Here is a 14,896-nt window from a genome sequence, read left to right as displayed (position 1 = left end):
TCTTGAAGTCAACAATCAAGACATTTCCTCAACATACAGGAACAAGAAGACTATCTATCATCTTTGAGGTTTTTCATTGAAGTAAAATTCAGTCTCTTGAGACATTTTTCCACAAACTTTGAGATTTTTCTAAAAAACAAATTTTGTCTCTCTTGAGACAGTTTCTCTTGAAAAAATCTTTGAGTTTGTTTCTTTGGAAACAAAATTTTGTCTCTCTTAAGATAGTTTCTGTTGAAACAAAAATCTTTGAGTTTGTTTCTTTGGAAACAAAATTTTGTCTCTCTTAAGATAGTTTCTTTTGAAACAAAAATCTTTGAGTTTGTTTCTTTGGAAACAAAATTTTGTCTCTCTTAAGATAGTTTCTGTTGAAACAAAAATATTTGAGTTTGTTTCTTTGGAAACAAAATTTTGTCTCTCTTAAGATAATTTCTTTTGAAAAAAATCTTTGAATCTGTTTCTCTTAAAATGAATTTTGTATCTCTTGAGACAGTTTCTCTTGAAGTAAATCTTTGAATATGTTCATTTTGAAAATCTTTGAGTTTGTTTCTCTTAACAAAATCATCTTTGAGTCTATTTCTTTAAAAACAAATATTGTCTCTCTTGAGACAGTTTCTAATGAAAAACTAACTTTTGAGATTGTTTCATTTGAAACAAATTTGGTCTCACTTAAGATGTAATCCATCTTTGAGTCTGTTTCTTTTGAAACAAAATTTTATCTCTTAAATACAATTTCTGTTGAGATAAAATCTTTGAGTTTGTTTCCTTTGAAAAAATTTCTCGAGACAACTTCTTTTGAAAATACCAACCTTTGAGATCGTTTAGACCATTTATTTTAAAACTACCCATCTTTGAGATTGTTTTTATTAAAACAAATTTTGACTCCCTTGAGGCAGTTTCTCTAGAAATACAAAATCTTTGAGTTTGTTTCAATTGAAATAAAACCATTTTTGAGTCTTTTCACTTGAAACATTCTCTCTTGAAACATTTTCTCTTAAAACAAGATCATCTTTGAGTTTGTTTCTCTGGAAACAGTGTTTTATCCCTTGAAACAATTTCTTTTGAAAAAATCATTGAATCTCTTTCTTTGGAAACAAATTTTGTGTCTCTCGAGACAGTTTCTTTGAGAAAAATCTTTGAGTTTGTTTCTTTGGAAACAAAATTTACCATCTTTGAATTTGTTTCCCTTGAAACAAAACAAACATCTTTGAGATCGTTTCCCTTGAAATGAATTTTGTCTCATTTGAGACAATTTTCCATGAAACGCCGATCTTTGAGAACGTTTCCCTTAAAAACAAATTTTGTCTCGCTTGAGACAATTCCCTTTAAATGCCATCTTTGGGTTGTTGCCTTTGAAACGAATCTTGTCTCTTTCGAGACAGTTGCTTTGGAAAAACTTATCTTTGAGTTTATTTGAAACAAAGCAAATATCTTTGAGATCGTTTCTCTTGAAACGAATTTCGTCTCCCTTGAGACAATTTTTATCAAAATCCAATCTTTGAGTTTGTTTCTATTGAAACACATCTTTGAGTTGGTCTCCTTTGAAACCATTATCCCTATAGATAACCAGCCGTCCTCATCACATAGGAACCGTGTTATCACCTTTAGATGGCCAGAACTCTTCATCACGTATGAGCCGTGTCATTCCCCGACCAGATCTCTTCATCACGTAGGAGCCGTGTCAACCATAGATAACCAGCCGTCCTCATCACGTAGGAACCGTGTTATCACCTTTAGATGGCCAGAACTCTTCATCACGTATGAGCCGTGTCATTCCCCGACCAGATCTCTTCATCACGTAGGAGCCGTGTCAACCATAGATAACCAGCCGTCCTCATCACGTAGGAACCGTGTTATCACCTTTAGATGGCCAGAACTCTTCATCACGTATGAGCCGTGTCATTCCCCGACCAGATCTCTTCATCACGTAGGAGCCGTGTCAACCATAGATAACCAGCCGTCCTCATCACGTAGGAACCGTGTTATCACCTTTAGATGGCCAGAACTCTTCATCACGTATGAGCCGTGTCATTCCCCGACCAGACGTCCTCATCACGTAGGAACCGTGTTATCACCTTTAGATGGCCAGAACTCTTCATCACGTATGAGCCGTGTCATTCCCCGACCAGATCTCTTCATCACGTAGGAGCCGTGTCAACCATAGATAACCAGCCGTCCTCATCACGTAGGAACCGTGTTATCACCTTTAGATGGCCAGAACTCTTCATCACGTATGAGCCGTGTCATTCCCCGACCAGATCTCTTCATCACGTAGGAGCCGTGTCAACCATAGATAACCAGCCGTCCTCATCACGTAGGAACCGTGTTATCACCTTTAGATGGCCAGAACTCTTCATCACGTATGAGCCGTGTCATTCCCCGACCAGATGTCCTCATCACGTAGGAACCATGTCACCCTTAGACGGCCTGAACTCTTCATCACGCATGAGCAATGTCGTCCCCAACAACCAACATTATCCAATTTCTAAGTGTAAAAGGGAGAGAACCAGACAAAAACGTGATGTCTTGTCGTCTTTGTCCTATTCTTGTTAACACAAGAATGTGCAAAGAGGGGCAGCTGTAGACACCCGTTTTTGTCCGGGTTTTTTTTATATTATTATTATTATTATTATTATTATTGTTATTGTTATATTATTATTATTATATTAATATTACATTTTACACTTTTGCAGGCTTAGAAGCCCAATTCAGATTACAAAGGCCCAATCCCGGAGCCCAACAACCCAGACTGAACCACCATCAGATTAGGGTTTCAAACCCTAAATCAGATTAGGGTTTCAAACCCTAAATCAGATTAGGGTTTCAAACCCTAAAACAAATTAGGGTTTTAACCCTAATCCCCTAATGGCAGCCGCCGACCTCGACTCCTCAGTTTCCCAGCCGAGCCTCACCCCCCGACAGCCTCTGACGCCGGCCGCCTACATCCACAGCGATTGAAGGGCCGTCCATCCGTCATCCACAGTGATCCTCAACAGTGAGATAGCAGAGAAATCAATTAAAAATTAAAAAAAAATCCAAGCAAATCTAATCAAATCCTATCTTCCTAGACCTCATCATCTCACCAAACAAAGCAAAAATGAACATGCAAAGCAAGATAAAAAGGGGGGTCATTCGGGTGGTAAAGGAGGAGGGAGAGAATCGGTTTGAAAAAAAAATCAAAACCTATTCGAAACTACAACAAAAATGAAATAAAAATAGAGAGAGAGGTGTCTCACCGTGGTTTGAGACCGTGGAAGCTTGAAGGTCACCGTGCTTTTTGTTTCCTTCGAAGGTAACTACCTAGATCTAGGGATTTAGGGTTGGTTTTAGGTCGAGTAAGGCGTTTTTTCTAGTATAGGGAGAGGAGATGATCATTTTGGGGGTCACTTTGACTCCCTCCGGTCACCGGCGCCGCCGTGCGCCGCCGCTCGCCACCGCGAGCTCCGCCGTGTTTCCCCTCCCCGGCGAGGAGGGGTTGAGAGATTTCTAATCTCTCCCTTCTCTGTTTTGGCTGAATAGAGAGGCAAATGAGGGAGATGAGGGTTGAAGCCTCGTTTTGGGCTTAAGTACGCGGGCCAGAACGGTGCCGTTTTGGCACTGTTCAAAACGACGCCGTTTTAGGGGTTCTGGGTACCCGTGTTTTGCAAGCATGGGGTAACTACACTTTTAGTCCTTTCTGCTTTGTAACCTCACGATTTAGTCATTAAATAAAATTATATTTATTTTATTTTGAGCCTTAATGTTTCAACATTGGTATTTTGGTCTGGTACTTGCTTGTTTATTATTATTATTAATGTTGAACGTTGGCCATAGCATTTATAATTATTTCAATTTAGTCACTGGTTATGTGTTGTTTATTTCTTGTGAATGTTAGAATTTGGCCATGATATTTATGTTTCTTATATTTTAGTCACTGTTTGGTATTTGGTGTAATTACTGTTTGAATCTTTAAGTTTCTGTTTATTCTAAAATTGACCACTGATTTTGTTCTGTTTTATTGTAGCCATTGATTAATCTAGTTTCTCTATTTTATGTTTCTGATACTGTAGTTTCAATTTACACAGTTTAGTCACTTGTCTATAAAGCTTAGTTATTTTATTTTATTTGCATTATGGTTTGCCATGTTTGCATGTTTACATTTTAACCCATGTTATATTATTATACTCATATTTTACTTTGGCCACAATGTTTGTATTAGTTTCATTTTAGTCACTGATTTTATATGTTGTATGTTTTGGCTGATGTTCAAATTTGACTCTAAGATTTGTAAATCTGTTCATTTTAGTCACTAGTTTGCATTCGGTTTAATTACTATTTTAGTCCCTACGTTTCTGTTTTTGCCATTTTAGTCTTTTAATTTTCTATTTTTCTGTTTTAGCCCTTTAATTTGTTATTACCATGTTAGTCATTGTAATTATTAAATACTTACTTTTTGACCATTATATTTTGGGTTGTAACATTCTTTTAATCCCCTATGTATGTACATTTTTCATGTTATGTATTTATTTGTACCATATGTAATTAAACATGTTTAATTTTATTTGTTGTAAATATTTATTTCACATATTTCTATTTCTATTTATTTCCATTTTCTCTATTTAAATATTGTCCAAATACTTTTAAGAACACGTATGCTTAGAATGAGCGTGGAAAGTATCACTTGGTCGAAGTGGTGCGATTCGATACGGCATTTTAACGACATAAGAACTTGCAACAAGTCGAGTATATTTCACTAATTAATTTGTGCAAATGATGCAATGTGTGTTTTTTTAAATAGTAATTTATTTTATTTTATGTAAATGTCAATTTGCATTTGTATTCAATTCACATTTTTAGTTAATCAATTTATTTTGTTGTATGCAAACGTCAATTTTATTTATATTCGATTCACATTTTATCAAAAGGGAAATATTCTTTATGGATGAGAAATAGTCGAGTTAGCTTTCCCGATGGAGGATTGCTAATTTCGAGATTTCTTTTCGAGTTAAAGAATTTTCTCTAATTATTTAATTCAAAGCAAATTAATCAACGTTCGATAAATAGATCATATTTTAACTTTATATTTGATTTATAATTTCCACCATTTACAACGATGTGCAAGCGACACAGTACCAATTTTGGGCGTTGTGGGGTGTTTACCCTTCCCCGCACGTAACCGACTCCCGAATCCATTTAAATGAATCTTTGGTAACGCAGACCGAATCTTGTCTTAGAAAATGATTTTTCTTAAAATTGTTTTAAAAGACGTTTTTAGGTATTCAACCTACCTAACACAAAGGTTGATGGCGACTCTTTTTAATTTTATTCAAATCAATTCAAAATCACCCATTTTTTTCAAATTAAAGTCATAATTGTTTTTAAAAATAATATTTAATTGTTTTACAAAAAAATGGTTATGACAATGGGTATTTGTAGCGTGGTTAACAATTTTCGGATTCGCTGAATTTTCCAGTACAGAAAGAAGGCAAACATGGAGGATTCAATGTGAGAGTCGGGATTTTGGGGAGCAGCAATCGTTATTTTTCTTCCTTGACGTCGTTGTTTTTTCTCGATAAGCATCCAGGGGTCATAAGGTTCATCAGAGGTCGCGGGGGTAGCCGGTTGGGGTTCGGTATGGTTGAGGGTGACACCATCAGGAGGACAAGCTTTCTTAGGTCAGAATTCATTGGCGTGACCATAAATGCCATAGTTAAAGAAGATGACCGGGAGAGATTCATATTGGCGATACTAATGCTTTCCAAATTGATTATTTCTTTAAATTTGTAAATAATTTTCATTGAAACTAACTGTTTTTAATTGTTTACTGTATTACTTGATGATGATAATTTATACTTGAACATTTACAATTTATCATATCGCCTTATTTCAAGTCACAAGCTCATCATTCTGTTTCCTCAACATCATTTATTTTTGTAACAATTTATATGATTGGAGAGTGAGATGTGACAAGGATATGGGGATGGTTCGTTTGAGTCAGAGTCTACACCATTAGTGGACCCTATAGCTTCACTGTAACTATACATTCTCAGTCACTTTTCACTTCCCGTATTTTTGTCTATAAAGTTTAATTTTATGCCCTTGTACTTAGGGGTATGGGTTTGGGTAGATCAAATTTAACATAATTTTGTCAGGTTTAAAATTTAAGTTGATTTCAAAATAAATATTTACACGTACAATCGACCCGATTTGATATATATGTATATAAATTATTTTTTATTAAATAAAATAAAATTTAGTTTAAAAAAGAATATGATTGTAACTATATCAAATATATAACAGATAATTATATTATTTTTATGTCAGTTTAATTTTTTTTTATTTAAGTTCGAATTTCATATTATACTTCAAAAATCTAATCTGATATCTAAATCAATTGGTTTAGTAGGATGAGACACTAGGTCTCTTAAGCAAGGTCAGGGGTTCGAATCCTGATGTTTGCAAATGGAGTAAACTGGGTTGAGAGTGTCGCCCTTGCCTCTGCAGTACCCGATCTGAATTAGTCGGTCAATAGATCGAATATCAATGATTAATTAAATAAAATCTAATGTTATAAAATAAAATCAAAATATATCAAATTTTAATATTTATATAAATAAGTGATATGTAAGACATTAAATAATATATAATTTACTTAAAATGTCAGTTAATCATGACATGACACCTCATTAAATAATGATATAAGTAATAACTTCCACAATGTGTATTTTAATCATAAATCTTAATATTATCTTAAATTAATACAATAATAAATTAAATAATAGTACTAATCTTTAAAATTATATTATATTAACATTTTGGTATATATAATTTTTTTAATATAATCCTTAATTTTTATTTAAAATATGCATTTTTTATTTTCTATTAAAAAGTCACATGACATTCTAAAAACGTATATTTTTAAATATAATACGTGACATATATATATAGTAAATTTATTTTAAATTTATTTAAAATATTAAATTTTTTTAAAATTATATATATATATATATATATATATATATATATATATTATATGATACTTTAAAGAGCATACTCTTAAAATATCATAAGTTTATTTTATATTAAAATAAATAAAATGAATAACATACTTTAAAAGTTAAATTTAAGTGTTAATTGGTTAATTTATTTAAAAAATAGTGTATTATAATAACAAAAATAAGATGCAATTACCATTTAACCCAATGATAATCAAAATACATATTGAGTTAGTTGTTCCATGTCACGTGGAACATGTCATCTGTTGTGTAATATTAATTTAATGCCCCCATATAACTCCATAATTCCCCCTTTCCCTCTCTCCCTTTTCTCTCCTTTTCTCTTCCTTTTCCTCCACACTTCCTTCTCTCTCTCTCCCATGTTTCCCCCTTCCCATCATGCCTTCTCTGTTCAACTTCTCCCTCTCAAGGTCTCTCCTTTCTTTCCCATTTCTGCATGATTTTCGGCTTTTTGCTGTGTTCATGTTGTTGTTTTTTGCTGGTTTGTTAACAGGTGGATTGGACTTTGTCAGCTTCAAAGCTGTCACCACGAGAGCTTTGATAATGGCGGCCGCGAAACCAACGATGACAACCGATTTCCAACACCATAGAATGCTACGCTTGCACTCAAGTCGGCGTTCCGGTTTTCCATTCCACCAGCTTCTGCGACCAAGCTCACCCTCCTGAATGGGAAGCCTACGCCGGCTCATCTCTCGTCCCCATTCATCACCGCAAGAAGACCACTGGAGGCGCCGCCGCTCCCAAATCCTCGGGGCCCTTTGGGACCGTGCTTGATCCGAGGAGCAAACGCGTGCAGAGATGGAACCGGGCGTTCCTGCTGGCTCGTGGCATGGCCTTAGCGATTGACCCTCTGTTTTTTTATGCTCTATCGATAGGCAGAGGCGGTTCTCCTTGTTTGTACATGGATGGTGGTCTCGCTGCCGTAGTAACGTTCCTCCGAACCGGTGTCGACGCCGTCCATTTGTTCCACCTTTGGCTTCAGTTCAGGCTGGCGTACGTGTCGAGGGAGTCCCTCGTCGTTGGTTGCGGTAAACTCGTGTGGGATCCACTTGCCATTGCTTCTCACTACATTCGCTCCCTTAAAGGCTTCTGGTTTGATGCCTTCGTCATTCTCCCAGTTCCTCAGGTATTCTCCTTTCTTAATCTTCCCTTAAAGCCTGGTTTGTACATGAACGATATATATTGTTTTGATTTTTATAATATCTTTGCATTATGATCTTTTTATAAATGCAAAACTGTGAATATATTATCACATCATCAAACTGAAAACGGTTTGCTGGGGATTTTGGATTTTTGCTCATTTTCATTGAGTGGGCACAATACCCATCTATGGTTTTACAAATGAATAATTTATTTTTAGGGGTTTAGCTTGAAACATTGTTAATGATGGCATGCTTTCTACCAGATTTTGCAATGCTTTCCTCAATCATTGGAAGCATAGTTTTTTTTTTTTTTTTTTCACCTACACAAGCTTTTGGGGTAATTGATTGATTATTTAATTATAATGAATCCCAAAAAGTGAAGAATATTAAGTGGGATGCCACCAATCCCAATTTTGAAAATAATTCATTTTGCTTTTTTGGGTTCCTGTGATTGATATTTATAAACGTTGGTTAAAAAAGAATTTGTTTGCTGCACTAATCAGATGACCTCGTTGGTAAAAGAATTGTTATTATTTATGAGGATTCGGGTTCGAGCACTATAATTCCAATCAATGTTGAAAAATTTAGATTTTATTTTTAAATAGATATTGCCTTGTACTTACCTAGATTAATAAAAAAAGAATTTGTTTGTTGTTTTGCAGGCAGTGTTCTGGTTAGTTGTACCAAAACTAATAAGGGAAGAGCAAATGAAGCTTATAATGACCATTCTGATATTAATCTTCTTGTTACAATTCCTCCCAAAAGTTTACCACAGCATTTTCTTAATGAGAAGGATGCAAAAGGTCACAGGTTACATCTTCGGCACCATTTGGTGGCGTTTTGGCCTTAATCTCATTGCCTACTTCATAGCCTCTCATGTAAGTTATTCAACTTGCATTTTCACAAACACCAGTGAACACTGGGATTAATTACTCTTCCTTTTTTTGCATCAAAGGTTGCCGGAGGGTGCTGGTATGTACTAGCGATACAACGCATTGTGTCGTGTCTTAGGCAACAGTGTGGAAGAAGCAAGCAGTGCAAGCAGTCGTTGTCTTGCTCCGATGAGGTGTGTTACCGGGGTTTATTTCCTGCTGCTGAAGCTGTTGGCAATGCATGTGGTGGCAATTCAACAAAACTTGTAGGCCAAACTTTGTGTTTAGATGTTGATGGACCTTTCAGTTATGGGATTTATCAGTGGGCTCTTCCTGTTGTTTCAAGCAATTCTCTTGCTGTTAAAATCTTTTATCCCATTTTTTGGGGTTTAATGTCTCTCAGGTACACTAATTTCTCGAATCCATTTAGTCCATTTCCTTACGGTTTTGTTTGTTCAAGCTTCATGTATATATATCAATTTGCAGCACCTTTGGAAATGATCTTGAACCAACAAGTCACTGGTTAGAAGTGATCTTCAGTATATGCATTGTGCTTGCTGGGTTGCTGCTCTTCACTTTGTTGATTGGAAACATCCAGGTGATCACTCAAAAACTCATATTTTTCCATGGAGTTGTTTAGTATCTTCAAGTTTTTGATAGCCGACATGAACTGAAGATGGATTGATCCTTTCGGGATCAAGGTCTTCTTGCACGCAGTCATGGCAAAGAAGAGAAAAATGCAGCTTAGATGTCGAGACATTGAATGGTGGATGAAGCGTCGACAGTTGCCGTCCCGTTTGAGACAAAGAGTTCGCCATTTTGAACGCCAGAAATGGTTAACTCTGGGAGGAGAAGATGAAATGGATATAATCAAAGACTTGCCTGAAGGGCTAAGGAGGGACATCAAGCGCTACCTCTGCCTTGACCTTATCAAACAGGTACTAATCTATGTTATCTAGATGTACATTCAACTTATGTACCGGATGCTAGCAGTCCGGACATTAAAATTTCAACGAAGACCGACTTATGGTCTGATTCCAGTTTCTTTCTCTCAGGTTCCTCTGTTCCACAACTTGGATGATCTAATTCTTGATAACATCTGCGATCGGGTTAGGCCACTTGTTTTCTCTAGAGATGAGAAGGTATAAATATATGAAGTTTATGTTATGTCTCACTCTTTCACAACTCTACAAGGTTGTTTAACCTGTCAACGTTCCCATGGAAACAGATAATTAGAGAAGGAGATCCCGTACAAAGAATGGTTTTCATAGTTCGGGGTCGGATAAAACGCAACCAAAGCCTTAGCAAAGGCATGGTAGCAACAAGTATGATCGAGCCGGGAGGGTTTTTCGGAGATGAGTTGTTGTCATGGTGTCTTCGCTGCCCATTCATGGACCGTCTTCCGGCTTCGTCCGCAACATTTGTTTGCTCAGAGCCAATCGAAGCATTCAGTCTCGATGCAGACCATCTCAGATACATCACAAATCACTTTAGGTACAAATTTGCCAACGAGAGGCTCAAAAGAACAGCAAGATACTACTCATCCAATTGGCGAACATGGGCGGCGGTGAACATACAACTCTCGTGGCGACGGTACAGGAGGAGGACTAGAAGTCTGATTATTTCCGCCACACAAAATGAAAACAGCCGTGACCGCCGGTTGCTGCAATATGCTGCCTTGTTTATGCCAATCAAGCCACATGACCATCTAGAGTGAAAGCAGCGGATACTGCATTTATTTGGTCATTTTATGTTGTTATATAATAATAATAGTCCTAGTATTTCTTTTGGCAAAATAATCGCTATGGAGATCATCAGAACGTTGAGGTCACATTTTTTTACAATTTTAATAAATTGAATATCATATATAAACGCATAAATTATATATATTAAAAACTCAAAAACAATATATACTAAAATCATGTTAATAAATACGACATGGAGATAAAGGTGCTCGAAATCAATGAAAAACATAGCATCATTTGCTGATTAGTATCTTTATTTACATCACAAAGATTCCGATAAACCCAAATTTACAACAGCATTTTTCTGTACATTTATGATCATATATTTTCTATTTTGTTTATTTATTGCTCTTTCTTGTTCATTGGTCACCATCGTCCCCTGTTGGTCATTAGAATGGACGTAGGTTATGCAGGTTCAGAGGCAGATCCTTCACCAACCAAAATCTAACAAAAAAAACTCTTGGATTAGAATCACAAATGCTGATATCGTCTAAAACAACGAAGTACCATGTCTCTAGTAAAATGCAGCAAAGAAGGCAATATGTTATAATTATCTGCAGAAAGAACAGGAAATGTAACCAGAATTAAAACATTTTCACCTGTATTATCTCCTCCATCAAGCATTTGTTTTGCTCCTTTGATCGAAACGAGGCTGTATATATATATATACACACGAACCAATTCACTTTAATGATTAAATTTTTTTTTATTCTTCCTAAAAATTATGTGTTCGACCACCAACGACTTCAATAAAGTAATTGAACTTTCATTATCAAATAAATTCTAATTTGTAAATGAAAATTTCAGGGGGAAAATCTGATAGTCAATTAGGCAACTTTTTAAAGTAAAGCAGACTGAAAAAAAGAACCAACAAAATGGAGCCACATGAAATAATTTCTCACTTGTCTTATTATTGCTACATAAAGCCTCCATATCATGACACGTGTTACTGTATATCATGAGTATCAGCATATCATTCCAGTATTTCCCAACATAATTAATAAATAGAATAAATACACATGTAAATCCCACTTCCGCCCTAATACCTTCTATTCACGGCACTGCCATCACTATTTTTAATTCACCAAAACACCCTTGACAGCATCTCAAATTTTCAAAACCATCCATTTTCTATCTTCTTACTAATTTTATTGCTAAATTTCCCATAAAATACCAGAGTTCCTTTCCCCCCCAATAATAATGCTATTTTTTTAACTTCTTTTTAAACAAATAGAAAACTTGGGTTTTTCATACGAAAAGTAGTCAGATTATATACTTTAGAGTATATGAATTATAGAAAAATCAAAGTGAATGGAATTATACCTCAACACTTGCAGTCCAACAGCACAAGGAAGATTGGGTTTCAAGGATATATGGAGATAAAGCTGTAGAGGGCAAGAAATAAATCGTTGAAGCTTTTATTTATGGAAAAGAAGAAGATGATGATGATCTACAGTGATGGATTTGGGGATGTATCTAGTTGTAGGTTTGTCAGCATCTCAATATATCCATGACAAAGATATTAGTGTTGAATGATATGGATATAGAGGGAGTGTGACATCTTGTACCAGATTCTTCTACCAATAGATTGATATAGTTTGGAAGTATTATTGAGATAAGAGTGTTAGGCAATGTGTGCAAGTGATAATGCAATCATTGAATTCTGTATTTGTCCACACTGCTTTCATTTAACGACTTTAAACTCATTATCGGTATATGATAAGAAAAAGGCAATATAATAATGACATAAATAACTCAACATATTCCTCCTCTCTCACGTTTCCCCTGCCTTTTCTTTCTTTCCACTCGCTTTCTCGCTTCATCTTTTAAGAGAAGAGATCAGTTAGATTAATGGTAGCGGATATAAAAATATTTTTTAAGATAAATATATACATATATAAATATTAATAATTAATTATTATTTTCAACAAATGTCTATTAAACCCAAAACACAAATTACAAGAAAGAATAGATGTCAATTGAGAAATTTTAATAACTTAATTTGAAGATTATTAATAAGTAATATAAATTTAAATATGTCCATTCGGCCCGATTCATACTCTGGTATTTATATTTTTATATTTTGTGTTTTTATATGTATATTTGTCTTTTTAAACAGAATTGGTATATATTTTTTCTTCATATTTTTTTTATTTTTATCTTTTTTCTTTCATTTTAATCTAGGGTTAACCACATGTTTAGTATCTAAATTATTATTTTTGTTTTATTTTGGTATCTAAACTTTTATTTTTTTTTCAAAATCATACCTAACGTGTTCGTTTTGGTACTTCCACGTTATAAACTTAACAATGGTGGTACTTTTTACGAGTAAATTACATCATTTATCACTAAACTATCTTCTCACTTCTATCTTGATCACTGAAGTTTAATTTTTTTAATTTAATTACTTAACTTTCAAATTACTCATAATTTACTCACTTCAACTTTCGAATTTAATTTTTTCATTTTAATTATATATTAATAAAATAATAATAAAAAGTCATCTCAAAAGAATTATTAAAAAATAAATTAGAGTGATTAAAATAAAATTAATTTGAAAGTTGAGTAGTTAGATTGAATTTTTTTAAACTTTACTTAGTAAAATAGGAGTGAAAAGACAATTGAGTGATGAATGATGAATTTATAGATAAAATAAATGTCACGTACAACCATTCCGTTAAATTTTTAACGACGAGATACTAAAATAAACATAAATTAAACGTTAGGTATAATTTTAAAATAGAATAAAGATTAGATACCATAATGAAATAAAAATAATAGTTACCCTTCAGTCTAATATATATATATATATATATATATGTATGTATTGCTGCAGTCATGTATTTTTCACACAATACATTTTTATTTTTCGTGAAAAAAATGACGTTAGTTAAAAAATAATTTAAAATAGAATTTATTTTAAAATTATATAAATAATTTTAATTTTTATAATATTAAATAAATTGAATAGTTATATCATAAATTTGAATAAAAAAAATCAAATTACAATTCAACCATGAACACTTTGCACCCATGCTAAATGTCAGGATTCTGATTAATTACTAGCTTCCTTGTAAAGTAGATGTCTTGATCGAAACACAATATTGGGGGGGGGGGGATGTTTATATCAGATCAGATTATTAAAATTTTATAATTTATTTTTATATAAAGTTATCTTCCGATTTACTTTGTAAGTGCACATTGGTTCACAACTGATAAAATGTTACGAAAAATAAATATTTTCCCGTAAACAAAATAATAAAATAAAATATTGTTTTTCCAAAATATATTTTAAATTCGAATAATTGAATCTATAATGTATATATATGTAAGTAATTGATTAAAAATTATAAAATATGTTATCTTATAATATCCTACTATTAAAAAAATAACTATTACTATTAAAGCATATTTATCCTATAAATAAAAAGTTACAGTTTAAAAATAAAGAATCATCACCTCCTTCCCATAATAACCCAATGCAAAAATCATCCATCAATTGAGGTAAACCAAAAAAAAGTGGACTGAATTTCCAAACACACTTTTTCTAAAAACAATTAAGTCCTCAAGTTTTGGGATCACTGTCAACTAAATCCATCAATCATTTGTTTGTATCAATCTATACTTCGCGTACCCTTTAAAACAGAACCCCTTTTACAGACCAAATTAATGTGTCTCATTCGGGTCAATAAATCATTTATACAACAACAACAGCAACAAGCTTCATATCTTTAACAATACTTATTCTCCAGAAGAGCGTAAAACAAATATACAACATTACTTAAACAACTCCAATAAACAAAACTGGATAGTCCATGGACTTCTGCCCAGTTAATCAAATTATGGTTCAGCGGCTATTATCGCTTGAATTTTACCGTGTTTGATTTACCCTTTCCACCAATATATGCTTACATGTTTAGTAGGGATCAGCAGCCGAACATCGGGGTACTTGCACTCTTATTTGCTCCTCTTTTGGACTTAAAACTACCGGTCCCTGTGCATTTTATCCGAAATCCATCTCTTTAAGTAAAGGAGCCACCTTGTTCGGTTTTGGCAGTGGCAAACTATGTACTCTGGATGCTGGGACATCATGATTATTCTTTCCCTCGTATGTCGTTATGACGGCTTTCGGATCCGTCGAAGCT

General features: G+C 33.9%; 1 long non-coding RNA gene and 1 pseudogene across 1 annotated transcript; one reads left to right on the top strand and one right to left on the bottom strand.

Annotated features, from left to right (window-relative positions):
* Window positions 1-7,370: 7,370 nt before the first annotated feature.
* LOC120144374 lies at window positions 7,371-10,823 on the top strand (annotated as a pseudogene).
* A 227-nt stretch (window positions 10,824-11,050) lies between these two features.
* LOC120144401 lies at window positions 11,051-12,320 on the bottom strand. Its single transcript, XR_005518029.1, has 3 exons — window positions 12,075-12,320; window positions 11,351-11,403; window positions 11,051-11,195 (listed from the first exon to the last, which is right to left on the bottom strand). It is a non-coding gene; the product is annotated as an uncharacterized LOC120144401 (long non-coding RNA).
* Window positions 12,321-14,896: the final 2,576 nt, after the last annotated feature.

The sequence above is a fragment of the Hibiscus syriacus genome, unplaced genomic scaffold, assembly GCF_006381635.1.
Source record: "Hibiscus syriacus cultivar Baekdansim isolate YM2019G1 unplaced genomic scaffold, ASM638163v2 tig00110889_pilon, whole genome shotgun sequence".
Taxonomy (NCBI): Eukaryota; Viridiplantae; Streptophyta; class Magnoliopsida; order Malvales; family Malvaceae; genus Hibiscus; species Hibiscus syriacus.
The sequence above is the reverse complement of the archived record's forward strand: the minus strand, read 5'-3'. Positions and strand labels throughout refer to the sequence as shown.